Source organism: Sinocyclocheilus anshuiensis, unplaced genomic scaffold (assembly GCF_001515605.1).
Source record: "Sinocyclocheilus anshuiensis isolate Anshui unplaced genomic scaffold, SAMN03320099.WGS_v1.1 scaffold1765, whole genome shotgun sequence".
In the NCBI taxonomy this organism is placed as follows: Eukaryota; Metazoa; Chordata; class Actinopteri; order Cypriniformes; family Cyprinidae; genus Sinocyclocheilus; species Sinocyclocheilus anshuiensis.
Window position 1 is genome coordinate 129,130 of NW_015539938.1, and position 9,877 is coordinate 139,006.

The 9,877-nt window shown below is 37.2% G+C and overlaps 1 protein-coding gene across 1 annotated transcript in view; it reads left to right on the top strand.

Annotated features, from left to right (window-relative positions):
• Positions 1–3,932: 3,932 nt before the first annotated feature.
• Positions 3,933–9,877, top strand: part of LOC107686965 (plexin-B2-like) — a gene marked incomplete at its 3' end in the record, with an annotated part of 171,579 nt that continues 165,634 nt past the window's right edge. Inside the window, exon 1 of the mRNA XM_016484089.1 lies at positions 3,933–4,212. The remainder of the gene's footprint in view (positions 4,213–9,877) is intronic.

Sequence of the window (9,877 nt, forward strand, 5' to 3'; positions counted from 1 at the left end):
TTCCGCATGCACCGCTCAGAAGTGACGAACGCGGAAGCACAGGGAAGAAATCAAAACAAACCACAAGTCACTAATTAGAAGTACAAAACGTGGATTTGTAAAGAAGAATGTCGGAGGATTTCGATATAAGCCAAGAGGAGACTGGTTTTCCTTTGCTAAAGTAAGGAAACTTTGCTTCCTTTGCTCCTGTAAACAAACTTTGGTTTTCACGAGACTCACCGGCGCATGTGCAACGCCGACATGTTACGTCATCCTCCCGGAGCTGCTTCCGTGTACAACTGTTGGCGCAAGCTAGATTAAAGTGATTATTACATTTTGAATATGGATATTTTTCTTACAAAAACGCATCGATTCGCTACAGGAGGCCTTTGTTTGTACCAATCGAAACTCGGTAACTCTCAGTCAGCGGCCGGTTTTCCAGCGGGACTGGAGTCTCTGAGCAGCAGAGGTGTGCGATGAATCAGATGCAGCGCTTTAGCAATATGCATGTCTAAAATAAGCCGCCTCAGAATGTGTGATGATTTTTTCTCAACTCCTCGATCTCACGCTATATGCCACCTTTCTGCGTGTAAGAGCCTCCATCTGCCACACAATCTTTCCACCGGCCCCGGGAAGCCACCTGACTGGAACGCTTTACAGGCGCCAAGATCGTTCACATCGAGTCTGAAGCTTCATAGAGGGAAAAAGCCGCCGGAAAATTCAGCTGTCAGGGAAGTAAATCATAATGAATCAGGCAATGAAAACGGAATCGGCAGTAATGCCATATTGAATTTCTGTCTCAAGGTCTTGAAAAAGGATGGATGAGGAATTCACTTTTTTTATGGGTAGTTAAATTTAATCAAGGCCTTTTTCAGGTTTGCTCGTCTCGGCCAATAGAGGTCTCTCTAACGGCGTCGAGTGCGCACACATAAGCACAGACAGATGGAAAAGTTACTTTATTGATCCCTGAAGGGAAATTCAGTGCAAAACGGCAGGAGCATCAAATAAAGTGTGCATAAATACACAACTTTCAGCAAACAGCACTAAACGTTACATAGAGTGCAGCCAATTGTATCATACAGGGCCATATTTAAGTCTCTCAGCATCCATTAGCGCCTTCCTTAATGGTTAACGAAATTAACTGAGCTGAAGGTTATGGCTTAATATAAATTAGTATACAATATTCTATATTCGATTTCCCAAATGAACTTCCAATGCAAACATAAACAATACAATAGCATGGTAACACTTTGGTAGCCTACTTTATGTATAAACCCATGGTTCTGAATGAAAAATGTTTATATAGCTACCGTGGTACATAGGCCTACTTCACGAAATACCATGGTTTTAGCATGGCATGTTTTGTGTGAACTGTCTATAACTAGCCTTATTTTGAAGAGATACTATTTTTGGATTTAACCTCTGACTTAAATATTTTTGTTATAGCGTCATGATCTGCTGTTGTGCAAAACTGTGTTGTTTAACAATTCAGTCACACTTAAAGTAATCCAGTCGCACATGTGTCTGTCTGCTCTGGCCTGTTACTCATCACTCACACGGTTGCCAGTGAAGGCCGTTTCTCTGCACAAATCTCATTACTCGATCTCTCTTTTTCATTTCCCTGTCTCTCTCTCTAACTGCCATCTTGTGTACAGCTGCCTCAGCTTTAAGTCTGACTCGGGGCAGCCACTCTTGATTCATCCCATGAGTCTTTGGGGCAGTGGCTGCTCTCTTCCCAGAAATGCATATTTGCATAACCATAAATCACTCACCAAATGTGTAGACAATGAGGTTCTGGGTCTCGGCCTCTTTGTTTCTGTACAGCTACAGGTTTCAGTCAAAATAAAGAGATGAATCTTATAAAACATAACTTAAAGAACACGTCCAAATCATATCCCCCCCCCCCAACCCCACATCAAAAGTATAAAATAATATTTTGCCCAAAGAAAATATGTGACAATTAAGCATATCCCTCCTAATTCTTTATAATATTATATTAATGTAAAACAAAGTAATTTTATATACATTTTTTATATGATTTTTTTGCATTGTGACATTATTTTTATGACAATTAATCATATCACTCTTCCCATTTTCATTACCATAACGCAAAGAAATCTCATTCTCTGTAGTAGCAATGATATTATTTAAACAATGTTATAATAATAATGTAAAATAAAAAGTAATCATTTATATTTGCTTATTTCTTGCATTGTGACATTATTTAATGACAATTAAGCAAATCCCTCCTCCCATTTTCATTACTGTAATGCAAAGTCTCTGTAAATAGGAATTATATTTTATTATTTAAATAATATTCCGATATGAATATAAAATATAAATTGACATTTTATAATTCTTTTTTTTTTTGGCTCTGTGGCATTAACTTTCAACACAGTTAAACACATCCTTCCTCCCATTCTCATTACTGTAATGCAAAAAGATGAAAAAATAAATAAATAATACAAATTTCAATCTCATTCTCTGTAATAGGAACTGTATTATATTATTCAAATAATATTAAATATGCACAATGCAAAAAATCATGTTCTCTAAAATACAATTGATATATTTATTTTTAGTTTTTTGTTATATAATAAAATATTAAGTATAATATATTTGACATTATATTATATTATTAATGTTTATAATATAATATAATATATATTTGACACATATTATTAATGCAAAATGTAATTTTTTATATTTAAATCTTTAAAAAATGAAAGAAATAAAATATAAAAACTTAAAAGTAAAACATCTAGACCATTTATGGTAGTGAGAATTGGGGCTTAATCGTTTATAAAAATAATGCAAAAGACCTTAATGGTCCTTAACTAGGTTTAATTTTCTCTTCCCTCACGTGGAAATTGATCTGGAGATGACATCTGGATATCCAGTACATGTAACGACCTGTTTGGAGTCTCTTGGGCCCTGAACAAGAATGCTGGCGGACAGCATTTAGAAACAGCTCTCAAATTTACAGCCCCATAATCCTATATAGAGATCTGGGTTTGACATCTCGTGTTTGATTGAACACTTCATATTTTGCTTCCCCACACAGGGTGACAGAAATAGGATAATTTATTGTACGTCCCCTGACAGGAATAAACTACACCGTGGCCCACTCCGGGGAGATGGATGCGACTCTGTTACACTTTCACAGGTGACTTGAACTGTTGACAGATAACACACTCGACGGAGTTGGATCTGTCAGAAAAGTGAAAGTTGTTTGAGTTCTGCTGAATGCTGACTGTGCTGCATAACACAAAATATAAAAACACAAATAAATCTAATTAAAATAGCATAAACAGTTGGGGTGCCATGGTATCACAGGGTAATATCATGGTACTTTCATATAAAACATGGTACAGATAGATAGATAGATAGATAGATAGATAGATAGATAGTTATTTTTGTATTTATTTACAGAAAGCACTATGGTACTTTGACATATACTATGGTCATTCATGATTGTGGCACTTTTGTGTGTATGTTCAATTCAATTGTAAATTGATGATAAGATAGATCTTCAATTGTAAGTGTTCAATTACAAAAAGTACTATGGTACTTTCATATCATAGTACCATTTTCATTACTATGGTATTTATATTATTCCAAGGCACTTAAAATATTATGGTGGTACACGTCATGAAAATGTCATTGTACATGTCTAAAACAACATAGTATCAGCATGATACCATGGCAAAAAACAAACAAACATAGTAATACCATGGTACTTGTATAAGTGCCAGACTAGCTTTAAAAGTAATCATTGAATTTGGAAGATATGCTCTTTTCACCAATCTACACTAGATTAAAAGCACTTTAAAATCGAGCTCTCTCCTCCATCAGGTCTTTGCTGGTTCTGTGGTTTAAAGCTCTCAGCGCGGGGAAGGGGAGGAGACACACACACACACACACACACACACATACACATCCATCAGCTCCGTTCCTCCGTTCTCGAGTAACCGGGCAGGAGGAGGCGAGCGCGATCAGACCTCCAGGTGTGTGTAGATGTACGTGTGTGTTACAGTCACACCTGGATGCATCATGTGATCAGATACCTGGGCGTGGAGCTAGCGTTCAGTGTGTTAGTCGGTAACGGGAATCTCGGAACCGCAGATCTCTTGTCGCTCCGCGCGTGAGTGACGTGAACTTTCCGTGCACCGGGAATCTATTCCTCTCAATCTAAAGGGAATCCGTGGTCTGGACGCTGCAACCGCTGCCAAGGTGAGAGTCTGTGTTTGACGTGGAATATTGTGCGTTGTACCTTCCAGCAGTTCTAGGTTGTGTTCGGTTTCAGACGGGACGCGTATCCCGGACTGAGACGCATGTTGCATGTGAGATGATGTACCGACTGTGCTCATGTGTTGTCGGTAGCCGTTTTAACATTCGTTGCTAGAAACTTATCGTTATTTATGTCCTTAGTAGCTTACTTTTATTTAATATTAGTAGGTAATGTTTTATAATTTCACTAGTAAGTATTCAACAGACTCTAGTATGCCGTGTACGAACTAGTGTGTGACTTTTAGGAGGGTCTATGCAATCGGTTGAGGTTCGTCTCGCGCAGTAACGCCAATGTCTTGTGGCGCGCCTGGCGCTAACCGTCAGCTATCTTGAAGACGTTTTGTGTTTGTTTGTAAATCTATGTTAAACTGATTAGCAATGACTAGTACTTAGGCTACTTTGTCTATATACTGTCCGATAATGATAACGGAAAGTGCTCGAGCGGCGTATTGTTGCAATAGGAACGTCAAGTGTAAGCGACGGGCATCCGTTTAGCACCCTGACTAACTTTTAGGCAAATCTTTTTTTTGTGGTACTGAAAAGTTATTTAAACCTATATATACTTGTATGAAAAATTAATACTTAGTTTTTAGACACCTAACTTTTGTTTTGACTTATTTTGAGGGGTGCAGACTACCCAAACTACCAATATTCGCGCCCAGTTAGTAGCCTGTGTATTCATAGTAAGTTAAGTTGGACTACTCTTACTTTTATGGTTCCTGAAACATTTACAAAAGCTGTTAAAACGTACATGTACTTATATTTTTTAAGACCGTCAACCTTTTTGTTTTGACTTATTTTGAGGTGTTCAGAACCGAAACCCACATTAATCGCACACTGCTAGTTTGTATTCCTGCAATAATAATGACTATCAGTTAGTCTTTTTGCTACTCCAGTCACTATCCCAGTAGTGGTGAGTAACTGTTCCATTGTTGCCGCCAACAATTTATAGTTTTTGCCTTTAAGTAACCATTTCAAATTTAGTAGTAATATTAACTATAAAGTATTTCTTGATGGTTGACGAGTAGGCCTATATGTCCGATTCTTGTGTGTCCCGAATACATAGTAAGTTATGTACTTCCAAAACAGCCTACTTAGCTAGTCTTTTTCCCAAATATTTGTAGTGAAATTTAGTCAAACATTATGCCAAATGAAGCATTTTTTGTGTCTCAATTGCCATTTAATTTAATTATTTATAATCCCATATGTGTAGACTACTAGTTATGACCTTGATTTGTCTTAAATGGACATGATGGATTTTTAATGGGTTGGATCTGGCTAATAGTGTTTCTTTGTCTTTGCTCTGCTCTTCTAAGACCACAGTGTTGTGTTTCACAACCACTAGTTGTCTGTTCTGTTTGTATCAGGTTAAACTGTGCGTGTCTAACATCAGAGGACATTATTCACTTGCATCGCATGTGCGCTTGAGTACAGAGTACAACAGGTCCGGACGAGCTCTTTCTGTGTCTTTAACTGTGTAAACCCTGCTGTTTGTCTCGGCACACTGGCTCCTTTCAGCCGGGGCTCTGAAGTTGTGCGTCTCTCACATTGTACCGCCTTGTTCTGCCTCTAAATTGCGTCTTTATTGGGCTCTTCTGTATTTCTATGCAGTGAAAGGGAGGAGACATCCTGGGGGATTATCCTCATTAAATGCTTTAAACAAACGTGCCAGATTAGCCGGGATCGTTCTCCATGTGGGGGCAACGGAGCCGAGGGTGGGTGCGGTGTGGTGAAAAGAACAACCCCAACAGTGAAAGGCAGCGTTTTCATAAATACACACCATCTGCACACACACACTCCACGTAGCCGGCGTGAAATCAGGTCCTGCTCCTGCCTACAGCTCTTGGGCTTATCTGCCGTCCTGCGAGCATTTAGTATAGAGCGACTGTCCCTTATCTGAGCTGCGAAATGCGTGATGAATGTCCTCTCCGCACGGAGCTGAATGATTTCATTCACCTTCCGAATGTCCCTGTGTTTTATGCTCAGAAATCATCAATTACCCGCAATCACCTGCAGGGCTGTCAGGGAAAGCACTTGGCCAGAGCACTTGTTTATCAAAAGCTAAATAAAGAAGTAGCATTTGTCTGATGTTAGCCTGGAGGAAAACAGGATGGTGATGTTTAATGTCATACATTCACCTTTTTCTTCTGCTGTGGCACCCGTGACTTCCTTTTTTCTGAGGGGCCTGGTTTTCCATCAACAACGAATTATTCAGAATAGTTTGCCAAAGAAGAAATGGCACCGTACTTCCCTTTTTCCCCCTGTGGTTTGGCCGATTAAAGGCCTTTTAAGCATGTGGTCATGTTGCCAGCTTGAGTCTGGGCGTCTTTGGTCATTTTTGTTGCCTTCAGCATGTCAGGCTGCTCTGCACTTAAAGTAATGCATGTTGATATTGGAGATTCTTGGAAAAGTTGGATGCTTTTTCTTGTACCGGTGTGTTGAGTCTGGCTGCTCTGAAATGGCCTTCTTGCACGGATATTATGAAAAAGTTTGGCAAGTGTTTCTTAACCCAGTCCTGATGTTTCAGTCCGGAGAGCGACATTGAAGCCTCTACTTTAGATTCTTCTCATAGTTTTCAATTTAACAGTGCATGCTCTAATAAATAGGTAAAGTAGATGTGATGGAATAAATTGTGACTTTCAGGTTTTCTGACCAACCAAGTGACAGACATGTTGTTAAGTGTAAACCTGAATGCTTTGTTTTGCCCACAGCTAAATCTCATTGGACACTCCCGCTCCACATTTATGTGTGATTTACCAAGGTGTTTTTTTTTTCTTGTTTTTTTTTTAATAAAGTCATTAAATCATAAAACACAGAATCCAGAAAAATTAAAATAGACAACACCAAATAAATAAATAAATAAAGACACTAGTAGGACATTATTGTTAATTTCATTTTATAAATGATTAAATTAAATTCCGTGTTGTTAATTGAAATTTAATTAAACTATTAAAATGGAACAATTATAATAGAAAACATGGACTTTGAGAAAAAATAGAATGGATTCCATAGAGTCCTGTTTCTATTATACATGCAATATGTTTGATTAGGAATGCACAATATATCGGTACCATATCGGTTATCAGCAAATATTGTTTTTTTATTTCAGTATAGATATTTTATGTTTAATTGTGCATGCTTATTTCCTCAATTTTTACATGTTAAAATTACAAATAATTTAATAACATTGCTAAATGTAATATTTCATATCTAAAAATGAGTATCCATTTTTCATATTGTACTTTATTATGTTGGGATGCCAGTTAGTGTTTTGTTAAAAAAAAAAAAAAATTATTTACAAAATTTTAAATAATAAGAAATAATTCTGTATATTTTTACTTTTTTTGTCTAATGTTTCTATAGCACATTTCACAATATATAGCACATTTTTAAAATTGTATTTATTTATTTATTGGTATCTGCCATTATTTTTAAAGCAGATTTCACAATTTTAATATCATAATTTATAAAGTAATAGTGTAGTTATAATTATAGTGTAATTTTCATATCATACTTTATAATGTTGGAGTGCTAGTTATAGTGTTATGTTTTTAATTTATTTAGACAAAATAATATGATATTAAATAAAATAACATTTATTAATTGTAATCATTATTTTTATAGCAAATTTCAAAACAAATTTTTATGTGTAAAACAAGTATTTATGTATATTTCTGTGTAATGAATTTTTTTTTTAAACAAAGTAGAATAGATTTATAGCATGCAAATAATTATTGGCTTATATGTATCGACCATAATAGTAGTTTTTAATCAGTTTTTAATTTTCACTTTACACTGTCAGCAGCTCATTGTCTTTAGGCATGTGAGTCAGTCCTAAGAGGTCTCATCTTTGGTTTAATCTTGCTATTATGCCATCTTGATGACGTGTGAAGTCGAGTGAGTAGTTTTAAGTCCCCCAATCCCCCTAAGGGCTGAGATACATCAGATTACAACAGCATCATGGGAAATGATGGGCATAAGGTGAGATCGCATTCATTCTCATGCTTGCTAATCAACAGCTGGCCACAGATCTGTGCCGTCTGGGGATCTATGTTTTTAATTTATTTAGACAAAATAATATAAAATGTTATTAAAAATCAGTTAATTTTTTTATTTAATTTTTGTAATATTTCTGCAGCATATTTTGATGCAGCATACAAGCTTTTTTAACATTTATTAATTGTAATCATTATTTTTATAGCAAATTTCAAAACAAATTTTTATGTGTAAAACAAGTATTTATGTATATTTCTGTGTAATGAATTTTTTTTTTAAACAAAGTAGAATAGATTTATAGCATGCAAATAATTATTGGCTTATATGTATCGACCATAATAGTAGTTTTTAATCAGTTTTTAATTTTCACTTTACACTGTCAGCAGCTCATTGTCTTTAGGCATGTGAGTCAGTCCTAAGAGGTCTCATCTTTGGTTTAATCTTGCTATTATGCCATCTTGATGACGTGTGAAGTCGAGTGAGTAGTTTTAAGTCCCCCAATCCCCCTAAGGGCTGAGATACATCAGATTACAACAGCATCATGGGAAATGATGGGCATAAGGTGAGATCGCATTCATTCTCATGCTTGCTAATCAACAGCTGGCCACAGATCTGTGCCGTCTGGGGATCTTTATGCAGCATACGGCCTTATCGTCGCTCCAGCGCCATACACCTCTGTACACTGACTACACCAAGAAAGTCTTCCTCCCCATTCTTGTTCTTTCACTTCCTCCATCTTTTTCCCTCTCTTTTTCATACCATCTGCTGATGGGCAGAAAACCATTTCCTCAGCTTCGTTCTGGTCACGCAGATGGATTCTGGGTAAAAAAAAAAGTCAGTGTTCTAGGGAAAATAAGACACTGGAATGTGTGGGAGGGACTCTTGCACATGCACACAAAACCTTCGCCCGCAGGAGAACAAGATCTCCGGCTTTTGCTTCAGAGGGTCTCGTTACAAGCATAACATGCTATCAGCGCGGGCTGAAACTGTGGCGTAACATTACAGCCAGTGCTTTCCCCCTCAAGACAGAGCGATGGCATCCGTGTCAAACCCACAGAAATGCTCTACTGTATGGATAGAGATTTGGCCTGAACCCAGGCGGGCGCTCCCTCTGGAGCAAATGGGGCAAGCGGGGATTAAACCCGGTTCGTGAATAAAAGGAGAGCCTCCATTGACAGCCTTAATTAGTCTAAGACTTGCCTCATTCTGGGAAACTGCCAGGTCCTTGACTATTATAGTGGAAAATCCAGTCGGCTTCCACTTGAACGGCACCAATTCCAAACATGGCCTTTTGTTAGATTAGACAGCAAGTTTTCAGGCACGAGCTGTTACTTTCTGTGTTTGAAACTTTGGTTAAGTGTCGTAAATCAAGAGTTCAAAACTTAAATGAGGTTGCAGAACTGTGCAGAAAGCCCTGCAGATTTTCACAGACTTTGAGTCATTCCGATCTAGATAGTTTTTGCCCCTTGTGCATTGAAGTATTAAATATTTTGGCTAATTTCATAGTGCCAATAAGAGAGTAGTGCTCAGGTTTAATACATTTTTACTACAAATTCATTGTAGGGATGCACATATCAGCACCATATTGGTTATAGACTGATTATTTAATCCA